Source organism: Thamnophis sirtalis, unplaced genomic scaffold (assembly GCF_051295495.1).
Source record: "Thamnophis sirtalis isolate CommonGarterSnake01/CBP01778 unplaced genomic scaffold, rThaSir2_p1.2 scaffold_3, whole genome shotgun sequence".
Taxonomy (NCBI): Eukaryota; Metazoa; Chordata; class Lepidosauria; order Squamata; family Natricidae; genus Thamnophis; species Thamnophis sirtalis.
In genome coordinates, this window is record NW_028261383.1 from 86907942 (window position 1) to 86919963 (window position 12022).

Here is a 12022-nt window from a genome sequence, read left to right on the forward strand (position 1 = left end):
TGATATCTTCAGGGACAGGAATGTTTCCTTTTCTTCATCTACTACCAATATATTTGGGCAGCAAACCTTAATATTTAGTGTCATAACACAGTTTCAGATTAGTTTGGGATTTTTATGATACAGATGCATTCTCTTTTTTTCTATGAGTAAGGTCCTTAGGCAGTGTCCTGAGTTATTTCATTATTCTGTATTTCAATAAAGTAGGCCAGCACCATGTAACAAAACCTCTCAGAAGAGAAAGAAATACCACATCTGTTCTGCTTTGTTTTCTACATTTTGAATAGCAAACCATAGGATCAAGCAAAATGAAGGATAACACAAAAGAAAGGACTGTCTATGGAGATTCTCAGTCATCCAGGTCATGGTTGTCCCAAAGGTGCTTTTTTCCCCCAAGAGGCAAGTGGACTTTCTGTTTTTTCTTTGAAGACGTTTCACTTCTCAACAAAGAGTCAGAGTCAGAGCTGAAGAATGGATGAGAAGCAGAATGTCTTCAAAGAAAAACCAGACAGTCCAGTTGCCTCTTGAAAAAAAGCACCTTTGAGACAAAAGAAAAGTCTCTGTGTATTTGATGACCTACCTAGCTTGGGAAAGTGAATGGGGTGATAAGACTTCAGCAGCCTCTAATCATGTTTTGAAAGTAATCAATAAATGTAGATTTTAGCATAAACCATGTTTAAAATAAACTTGGTAACATATCTAGAGTTTCCTAAAGGTTGCCAAGCCTGATAAATGGCACTGAATGGCTGAGCTTGTCAGTCAGAAAGGTCGGTGGTTCAAATCCCTAGTATAGGTCTCCTATGTGAGCAGGGGGTTGGACAAGATGGTCTCCAAGTTCCCTTCCAACTCTGTTACTGTTTACACTTCCTAGACATTTCCAAGGTAAGCTTCTGCTAATATCTATTGAGTAATAGGACCTTGTGAAAGACTAGAAGACAGGAATGTTTTCAGCATTCGCATACACATAAATAGAGCTTTCCTCTTTAAATCCTTGTCTATGTATTTTGAAATCTGTGCTGTAGTTGATTAGAGTCAGACCAAAAGATGAAAACAAGTTAAAATATTGTGTATCGATTTCAAAAGTTACACCACAAAATTCATTTTATCATTGTACCATTTAACATACAGAATAACAAACATGTTTTAATTCTTCATATAAGGAGCTCAAGTCTTCACCTCTCCATTACTTGCATAACAGCAACAGTTTCTACATGGCACAGCATTAATGTCTATAGGGAGAGAATTTCTGCACCTACAAAACTATGAAACTCTATGCTGGATATTGGGTGGTGGTAGAGTTGCATGATACAGGGTGGGGTGGAGATGAGTAGAGGTATTATGGGACCTCTTGGGTTGACCATTTATGGGCTTCAACTCTACTTGTAACAACCAAACTTCTAACAATGGTATATGGTATATACAGTAAGCTTTTGATTCTAGTAGTTGCCAGTATTTTGTGCAACAAATATTTACCTAGACAGACTAGGTACATACACACAAGCGTCCCAGTTTTCTGCCTGTCAAAAATCTAGAGCAACCTATTCACTTTAAGGAATAGATTCTAATAATTCTCTGTACCTTGATTGTTATGCATGGCTGAGGATCTAATCCAAACTCCAAGGGATGGGTACAGTTTGCATTTGATTGTTTCTCTGCCCCCACCCCCCAGCTATTTTCTGGTTCTTGTGCTGTGCAGCATGGCCAGGTTCTAGTATTACAGCAGTAGCAACAGCAAGCAGTAATATAGTATAGTATTCAAGGTTTATTGGTATAGAAAATAGATCAGTCCTTGTGGGTGAACTTTAATTCCAGCAAAATTTCAAGCAATCAGTGGAAAAGCAAGTGAGGGGAACATAAAAGCTTTCAAATGAATACGTACAATAAAACCGACAAATGGAAACATCTAACATTTTCTGGCACTATGTTAAACTCCTTTATTTCTTATCCACAAATTTGAACATAAAATTATGTCACACATGTAGTTTTATGTTTCTTTTTCCCATCCTATATTATTCTTGTGCATACGGTATACAGTCTGAGGGAAGCATTTTTAAAATAGACCTATCATGAGTTGATCAGTAATTCAGCTGCCAATATATCACAATCAGTGCCTGTGACACTAAGATATTCTGAGTGGCCCATAGTCATCCAGTGAGAGATAACCGAGAAGGGATTTAGGCAGGGGCTCCCTTAGTCCAAGATACAACATCCTAGGAATAACATTGTATGAGTTTTTGTGTGCAATCTAACAATGTTACTACATAGCCCTCTTTGGACATTATTCTTCCAAATATGGGAAGAACACAAGCTTTACTTCCCCTTGATCATCTTTTTGTTCCCAGTATTCTTTTGAATTCATGTAGAGGGGTCCTCTAAATTTAAGGCATCCAAAACTGAGGTTCTAAGGAGGCTTCCCTCCGCTACATACAGATTAGAACCTGCCCAAAGATTATTCTAAGGATGGAGTTACCTTTCTTGATGCTCTACTTCATGCTCGTTTCTAGTTTCATCCCCCCTCCCCCCATATTAGCTCTCAGATCTGCCTCCACTATCAATACAGTATGGAAAGGAAATGTATGGAAGGTATTTTAAAAATAGCTTCTACTCTCACAAGGAATGGTGGCAGAACATTAGGTGACAGTCAGTCACAGCCCTTAGATGTACGTCCTATTTTCTGAACCTACAAAGTGTTATCGCATCAGAGAGTAACATCTTTCTGTTCTGCCGAAAGATTGCAAAAGTCACTTCATATTCTGATACAAATTTTATAGGACTTTTAAAAAAATTTCCTCTTACTTCCCCCCACAAGTGAGATCGTGCTAGAAAACAAAACAGAGTGAGGCAAAGCCTGAAATGCTGGTAGGCCTCATTCTAGGAATAATCAGAATTGTTTGAGACAAAAGCCATATCATTCATTTTTTTCCCAGGGCACTGCAGTTTTTATTCTTTCTGACTTGCATTCAAACCATACTTAGTTAGCCCTTTCTCTTTGATTTGCTATCCATCAATGTCTTTCTCAACTTTATTGACCCATTGTGCTTTTTTAAAACTCCATTCTTTGCACACACATTTTTGAAATATTCAACATTTTTTCCTTACCAGAATTTGTAGATATTGTTTAATTCTAAACATAGTGTTTTGTTTAAACCAAAATGCTTTCATTTTGTTAAATTTTCTATGTTAGTGCCATCATCCATTGCCTTCTTCCAAAGTTTCTGTAATGGTCTTGAGCTCAATAATGTACTGCTTTATAAGGCAATGGTTGATATTTTTTTTCATTTTTAATATAACCTTGTTACTCAGATGCGTCCAAAGTTGTTGCTGTTATCCTGTACTAAGCAAACATTCCATTGTAGCCTTCTAAATGTCTGTCTATAGTTTTCTCATTTTAAGTCCAAATTCTGTTGTTACAACATTAGCAATAGAATATATAAATTGCTTTGTTTCTTTAAAAGATTCTGTTGGAATTGTTTTGATTGTCATGTTGTGTTAATGTCATGCAGATCTTTTATTTGCTTGATGATAATATTCTTTCCGATTCTTCCATTTGACATTTGATTTTTGCAATCCCTAAACAATTTGCAATTGTTTAGCTGTAGTGCTTCTATTTTCCAAGTGTTGATCTCTGTGTAGATCAGAATTACATTATTTTAAAGTTTCCACCATTTTATTCACTGTTAAGTTGTCCAATATTCAAATTATCTGTAATTTTGGCTTGTTTTGACAACCCATAGTTATTGTTTGCAGTCAATAGCTTCCAGCTCAGTATCAAAGAAAACTATGCTTTTCAGAATAACACGACAATGATCCATTAGTCTCTGTTTAGTAATACTGGAGTGTGAGAGTTTGTGTTTCCAATATCTACCTTTGAAAGCCATTTATATTAATAGTAACCCTCCATAAACTAGTTGTTTTCTACTTTTACCAAACTTTTCATATCTCTTCACCTTTCAGCTGTTTTGCATTTTCTGCTGTGGTTGTTTAATACAGGTAACCGAGTCCTGTAACCTACTTATCACCATTTTCCCAGAATCAGTATCATATGGGACTCTTATTGACTTGGAAATTTGCCATAGAAAATTTCTTTCTGGTTTTTACCACTGAAAATGGGCTGTGGGATGTACTTAGCCTAGATTCGCAGTTGAGATCTTCCTGTGAAGGCATAGCATGACCCTTCTAAGAGCTATAGCCTCCTGCCAACACAGTTTTTAGCATCTCTGAACAATGCAAGCCCAATCACCGTGACAATGTGGCATCCATTATAGTAAATGGAGAAGAGATGAGGAAAGTAAAAATAAAACAAGGCACATTTCCAAAGATGTCACTGTCACCATTACTCTTTGTGTTGGCAATGATTTCGTTCACCTGTATTCTGAACAAAATAATTATCTGTATAGAAACCAAAAAACAAAGCCTGAAAATAAACTGTTTGCTTTATTTGAATGATTTAAAACTATATAATAAACCAAAAGCTGAAAGTGAGTCTCTGTTGGACAGTGTCCTTGTATTTAGTGAAGGCACAACAGTGAAATCTGGCCTGGAAAAATATACTAGTCAGTCAATTAAAGGAGGCCAAATTATAGGAGAAGATTGACTGAAATGCCATTAAATGCCTGGCACTTGAAGAAAGATGTAAATGCTTAAGATTCATGGAATCCTCTGATTTATTACATAACTGAGTTTATAAGGCTACTAGTTCAAACTACAGTATATCAAAAAGCCTTTTTTTAAAAAAAAATCTAAATAAAAAGTCAGAGATACTGTTCAAGCAACAAGCACCTGAGCAATCTCTATAATTAGATATACTGTGAGCATAGCTGACCAAGTTGAATTAAAGAGTTTGATTGAAAAACAAGGAACCTAATAACTGTATACCATGCACTTCTCTTCAAAAATGTTATTTATAGCTTTTACATAGCAAGAAATAGATAATTAAAAATGAAACAAACTGTAGAAGAAAAACTGAAAGTCTGGATGATTACATTAGGGAAAGTAAAGACCTACCCAAATTGGATCCTACAAAGTAAAGAGTCTCTGTTTATGGAGGACTGAACACACAATAAACTGAATCAGAATAAAAAGGAGGAATTAATTTAAAAAAATGGTTAATGGATAGAAAAATAGACACTCCCAATGATAGTATATGCATGATACCAAAGGAAACGCAAATTAAAATCTTACCCAGCAACTTGTCTACAAAAGGACAGAAACTCTGAGAAAGATATTTAAACAGTACAAGGTAAATTACAAAAAAAAAAGGGACGTGAGAACAATCTAGAGCTTGTTGGTGCAAGATGCTTTCTTTTTTTAAAAAATGGCTTTTATTAACAGATTTTACATATAATTGAATAGACTTATTAAGAAAAAGATAGTAAATGTAAAAGGAAAAAGACAGAATAAAAAAAAGATAAAAAAGGCAACAGAAAATAAAGAAACAGAACACATAAAAGGAAATATAAATAAATGGGTCTGGTCAGCAGTTGTACATACAATTATGATCAAATCTGTCTAAGATTATATCATAATTCCATTCTTTCTACAATCTATTTTTTCTAATCATTGCTTGGCCAATGGTGGTTATGGCATCAGGCTAGAAAAAGGACAGTGGAAGTATTCATCCTGCCTAAGGCATGAAAGCCAGCTGGGTGACTCTTGTCCCAACCAGGGTTTTGTGGACAAAATACAGGTAGTCCTCAACTTACGACCACAACTGAGTCCAAAAAAGTGTGTTGCTAAGTGAGACATTTGTTAAGTAACCCTTGTCCCATTTTACAACCTTTCTTGACATAGCTGGTAAGTAAATCAATGCAGTTGCTAAGTTGGTAACATGCTTGTTTAGTGATTCTAACTTCTACGTTGACTTTGCTGGTTAGAAAATTACAAAAGATGATCACGTGACCATGGAACATTGCAGCTGTCATAAATGTGAGCTAATCATCTGAATTTTGATCACATAACCATGATCGTAAGCATGAAAAACGATCATGTCATTTTTCAGTGCCATTAGAACAGTCACTAAATGAACTGTTGTAAGTCGAGGACTATCTGTACAAGGAGAAAGGTGTATAAGGTAGGTATGTTGTTTTAGTTACTGCATTTAAAAAAATAAGTCACAAAACTTTTGTTCTATGCAAAAAGTCTTTAAGGGGTTTTGAATCATTGAAGTTTTGGATATTGTTGAGAATTTATATATGAAACATCTCCATTTCTGATTTTCATTCCTGCTGAAACAAGATCTTCATCCAAATATTTGGGACTCAAGTATTTTGTATCCATTTCCTAACATGCGATTCTTATAAGCAAATCATAATCTTGCTTAACTTTACAATAACGAGTTTCATTATCTTTTGAGGAGGAAATTTCATCAGCCAGAACTTGCCACTTGTCATTAATATCATTACTGATTCTGAGACTGTCTCATTCTTCCATCTTTCTAAAGGGTTTCTGAAACAGGACCTAAAAGCAAGGAAAACATTGGGCTGGGGAAGGAAGACTATTAGCACATGGAAGCCCTTTTACCCTTTACGATTACCTTCTAACTGCCACTTCTGACAGAATGGGACAACTCACCACAGCCGACTTGCCATGGCCAACTCGCCACAGTCAACTCAGCATGGCCAATTTGCCATGGCCAACTTACCATGGCTAACTTGCAGCGGGACAATTCAACAAGTCAATTATTTAAAATAGTTGAAAAATATTTTAATTTTTGTCATTCACATTTCATTTTGTCCCTATTTTGGCATCCTTTCTTTAATGATTTTATTCCACTATTTCTTCAATATTAGTGTAACTCTTGTTCCACAGCAAGTTGTTCCATGGCAACTTGGCCATGGTGAATTGTCCCATAGTAATTTCACTGCAGCAAGTTGGACATGATGAGTTGGCTGCAGTGAATTGACCATGGTAAGTTGGCTGTGGTGAGTTATCATAAGAGCCAAGGTGGCGCAGTGGTTAAATGCAGCACTGCAGGCTACTTCAGCTGACTGCAGTTCTGCAGTTCGGCTGTTCAAATCTCACCGGCTCAGGGTTGACTCAACCTTCCATCCTTCCGAGGTGGGTAAAATGAGGACCCAGATTGTTGTTGGGGGCAATATGCTGACTCTGTAAACCGCTTAGAGAGGGCCCTATGAAGCGGTATATAAGTCTAACTGCTATTGCTATTGCTATCATAGACCCAGCCCCCTGAAGTTGTTTGAGTGACTATTGATTACTGCAAACAGGTCACTCCCATCAGTGATGGGTTCCGGATCCCATTCCAACCGGTACAGTTGGAACGGGCCCTGCATCGCCCACATGAACGTGCGAGGCCTGCCTGCGATGCCTCCGCAAGCCTCTGCAATGCTCCAGCTGCTCAGAGCGTCGCGCAGGCGCTGTTTGCACCATGAGCGTCCATGGAAGCGCCAAAGGCTTAAATGACAGGTAAGGAGCTCGGGCAGGTGGGTGGGCCCTCTGGAGCACCGTACTGGAACGGTACCTGGTGTTCTGGGTAGGCTCCGGTACGCCCGTACCGTGGCGTACTGCATGCAACCCACCACTGGCTTCCATCCAGTCAAAGTTGGGCCTCTCCTCTCTAATCCGTGTCCATTTTCCTCCAATTTCTGTAGTGAAGCCTGCTTCCCAAAGGCTGCAATTATTGAATGTTATTGTGGTAACAGTTGGAAGAGGAAATGTGTTTCTCTTTTCTCCTTTCCCCACCCCACCTACCTTCTCTTCTTCGCTTATCACCATTACCCTCCCACCACTGACTTTACTAAAAGCATAAATAAATAGCAAATGACAGGAACTGGCATCTTTGCAGAGGAAGAGAAAAGGCTATTTTCTGTCATTTGTATCTACTCAGTCAGTAGACTTCTCAGTCAGATCCAGTCTTCTCAAAACACCACGGAAGATCACAATCACAACCACACCTGTTAGGTGCTGCAGGCATTCAGTGTTGCCAATGCTGCTACCATGATCCAAAGAAAACTTCACAGTTGAAATAGAAACACTTATTTGTAATTGTGACTTTAGAAAAAAAAAATCTTTCAGTACAAGACCTTTCATCATCTTCCAAAGGTGGTTGGGAAAAGTTGTAGGGTGATAGTTTCCTTATGTGTTTGTGTTGTAAGAGATGACCAGCCTCTGATAATAATTTTAACCACATTTCTCTCCAGCCCAATAAAAGGTCAGAGCTGTCTCTCTTGCATGCTGAAAGACTAATTTGCTTTGAAGCCTCACACATGCAGCTTCTCTGTCTCTTCTTGTAATTCAGCAGAGGAAACCACAGAAGTGAACCTCCTTTTTCATGATTTTATTTCATTGTGACTCTGCATGTGTGTGTGTGTATGAATTGTATGAATGTGTATATTTTTTATACATAGAATGCAGCATGTATATATCCAGGGAAGTACAAGGGGGCTATGTTCCTGCAATTTCTGCTAGAACAAACTCGCTCAGAAGAACAAAAGAAAATGAAACAGCTGATTTTGACGGGGAGGATTTTGGAACTTTGAACTGAGCACAAGCAGTTTGACTACTTTCTTTTACAATGAAACCCTTTTCTTTTTTTGTTTGAAGGGGGGGAGTTTTGAAATGTAAAGAATTGGGAAATGACCTAAAGAAGGAAATAGCAAATTAAAAGTCGGGCACTATGGAGAGGTGGGATCTTAAAGAAATATGTGAAATGTTGAAAAATATGCGTGACTCATTTGGGTTGAGAAAGGATGATAGCTTAGATATTATGGAAAGAATTGAAAATGAAAACCCAAAGATAGAAAAAGCAAGAGACAGTCAGAGAAATAATAAGCAGATAAAGCAGTGGTTCTCAACCTTCCTAATGCTGCGACCCTTTCTCTCCCCTCCCTCCCCCATCTCTGTCACTCTGTGTGTGCCTGTCTGTCTGTATCTCTCAACATACTCTGGTCACCTTTAATCACAGGTTAAAAGTACCTGGCAGTGGCATTTTTCCCTGGGGGAAAGTCTCCTAGGCTGTAATTTACAGGGTGTGCATATGCCACACGCCTATGTTTTCAATGGCATGGAGCCATGGCGAGGCTCTGTGCGGCTGGCAATTACTCCGGAACCCATCCGGGAAGACGAGGAATGCAAAAGGGACCATCTCCACAGATGGTCTCCAGACCCCACACATCTTTCACAGACATCTCATTTCCAATTGGGGGGATCCATGCAGAAGATTTCTTCCCCCCAATTGGAAATGAGACCCCACCCTTCCCCTGCCTGCCCCACCTGATGAAGCGGCGGAGGCAGCACGTTGCTGAGTGATGGGCAGGGCGGAGGAGGGCATGGTGCCTCTGGGGCTCTTTTTGCGGGACATGCTGACTGGCACTGCTTCAGGGCGCCCCGGTCACTGGCTCTTCTGCGCTCATCCCGGCTCCCAGCACCTCCAGCATCCTGTCCAGTACCCATCCTCAGCAGCAAGGATGGGCTCTAGTCCCTACACATCTTTCACAGCCGCTCGTCTCCAATTGGGAGGATCTATGCAGAGGATTTCTTCCCCCCAATTGGAAATGAGGTGGCTGTGAAAGACAAGGCAGCACTTTGTCAGAGTGAGAATACTTTCCCGCCATTGCGAGGTCTCCAAGGTTGTAATTGTACGGGGAGGAGCCGTGGCAATGCTCTGTGTGGCTGGCGATGACTCCGGAGCCCATCCATGGGGGGTTTCGAGGAACATGAGGTGGAGTTTAAAGTTTAGAGTTCTGATGGTCTTAGCGACCCCTGTGAAAAGGTTGTTTGACCCTCAAAGGGGTCAGGACCCACAGGTTGAGAACCACTGAGATAAAGGATCTCATTGGATCTAATAGGGGCAAAAGAAAAGGGAAGAGCATGTCCCAATAAAAAACCAAAAGAAAAAAAAGAAAAGAAAATAATGGAGCAGACAGGCAGCACGATAAAAGAAAGAAGAGTTTATTACAGGGGGAAAATATAATAAGAAAAGAAAAAGGGAAACTAGACTGAGGAGACAAAAGGAAATCCTGAAGAGGGCACGGCAAATGGTACAGCAAAAAGCTATAAAAATATTGGGAAGAAAAGATATATAAATAACAGAGAAAAGGAGAAGTTCAGAGATTGGGATTTAAGATTCTTTAAAAATAAATGGAACGAAAAATAAAAATTGGTGGATGTGATGGGGGGGAAAAGTGGAGAATGTTTGTAAAGCATATGCTATTGTGAACTTTAATTAACCGTAACACTGAAATGTAATATTTTTGTATGGTATAGAAAGGATTGCAAGCAAAAAAGAATTAAAGGTAAATTAATTAAGGTGAATAAAAATAGTAGGCTAGCTGATATATGTTAATAATGGAAGGTGAAATGATTATGCTGGGTTACAAATAAGAAAAACATTAATTGGGAAAGTTATTAGAGGAGAGGGGGGAAATGGAGAGAAATGGTGGAAATATGCCTAATAATATATAGTTAAAATCATAAGATGAGATAAAATAGGGGCACTTAATGATGTAAAAGTATGTAACAGCATTATGAGAATAGCGGTAAATTTGAATCTGTCTTGCACTGCATCCAAAAAAAAGGTAGTTATGGGAGGGAGGGTAAACAAATGGAATTCATATAAAGGTATACCTCTAAAAGAAAAACTAGCAATGTGGAAAATATTATTTTTCTTTTTTCTTTGGGAATACAATTATTAATGCCATTGATATTAAATGGGGTTTGATAAAAGGCAGAAATACACCATGTAAATTAGAGAATGGAAGGGAGATAAGAAACGGGAAAGAGAGAAAGGAGATAGGAGAGGGAAATAGAAGGGTGGGAAAGAGTAGGAGAGAGGGAAGGTGTGGAAAGAGAGGGAGGAAGCAAGGGGAAGTAGAGAAGAGAGAGAGGGTGGAGGGAAGAAAGAAGGTAGGGAGGAGAAGAAAAGGAGAGGATGAGAGTTGAAGATGAAATAGACTATAATATGGTGTATGGAAAGCAGAAGAGCAAATAAAAATTGAAGAGGCTTAATGGCAAAAGGAATTGATATATTATTGAATACTCAAAAATGCTTGTTAAGATATACTGGTATACTTTGGATTATATTATATGTATGTTAAAAAAAACTTTTGACAAAAAAAGAAAACAGAGCCTATTATATATAGTTGATGGTCACTGACCTCTTCCCGGAATGTATAGCTTCTTTGCATGCAGACCCAACCCCCTAATTTTGCTATGTATAATGGCGATCTAGCTTCCTATTTTCCATATATACTTGCAACCAAGAGTTATAAGTTTGTACTTTCAGCATCCCCACACTAGGAATCTCTAGCTGTTAACAAAACATTGATATTAACAGATTAACAGGGTCGGAAGGGACCTTGTACGTCATTAGTTCAACCCTCCCTCCCAAACAGGAAGCCCTACACCATTTTTGACAGATGGCAGTCCAGTCTGTTTTTGAAAGCTTCCAGTGATGAAGCTCCCACAACTTCCAAAGGCAAGATGTTCCATTGGTTGATTGTGCTCACTGAAGAAAATTTATCTTATTTGCAGGTTGAATCTCTCCTTGTTCAATTTCCATCCATTAATCCTTGTGTTGTCTTCAGGTGCCTTGGAAAATGGCTTGATCCTCTCCTATCTGTTGCAGCCCCTCAAGTATTGGAACACTGCTATCATGTCCCCCCTGATACTTTTCTTCACTAGACTAGCCATGCCCAGTTTTTATTTATTTTATTTATTTTATTTATTTCATCAAGCATGAATTAGATAACTGATATAAGTATAAACATGATTATGAATACATGAAATGAATATGAATACAAGGGAATAATAGGACAGGGACAGTGGGCACCCTGGCACAATTGTTCACCGTATGTTTTAGCCTCTAGTTCGCTAAATATATCAGTTAGAGAAAGTTATTCTCATAGTGCCAAGTCCTGATAAAGCCCCAGTGTTAGTTTTATAATTTTATATTTACGTGCAGGGTAAGAGGAAAGAAGTGGGTATTAGGCGTGTGTGTTTTTTTGCTCTGCTGTTTTGGAGGTCCAAATCTAATGCCATTGGTTCTTCAACAGCTCATGACTACTGACCA